Here is a 469-nt window from a genome sequence, read left to right on the forward strand (position 1 = left end):
GGTAGGATGTTTATTCATACCATTTTCATGAATTAACTTTCCGTAGGATTTCTCTTTTGAGTTTTCGTTTGTATGTACCCTAAATTTTGCTTAGGAGTTTATTGAAATTCCTAGTAGACTTTTATTTTTATAATATCATCCTTTCTTTTAGGCTCTGTGAATGTTTATTGGAAAACTACCCTTTCCCCAGGTTCACAATATTTTAAAGGTGTTTCTTTCTCAAATGAACTTCTTTCATATTGTCTTGGCTCAAAGGGGTGACTAGGGATATCTTCTTAGTGTTTTGGAATATCAAGAACACCTTGTGTCATCAAGACGATTTGTCTGAGGTCTACACCATACGGGTTTTGCTTACATCATTCTCCCTCGTGCAAAACGGTAAATAAAAATATTACGATCGATGCATGAACGTTTTTTATTCTTTCCTTTTTTTTGTTTTTTTTTTGTTTTTTTTTTGTTTTTTGTTTTT

Source organism: Lupinus angustifolius, unplaced genomic scaffold, assembly GCF_001865875.1.
Source record: "Lupinus angustifolius cultivar Tanjil unplaced genomic scaffold, LupAngTanjil_v1.0 Scaffold_536, whole genome shotgun sequence".
NCBI classification, from domain to species: Eukaryota; Viridiplantae; Streptophyta; class Magnoliopsida; order Fabales; family Fabaceae; genus Lupinus; species Lupinus angustifolius.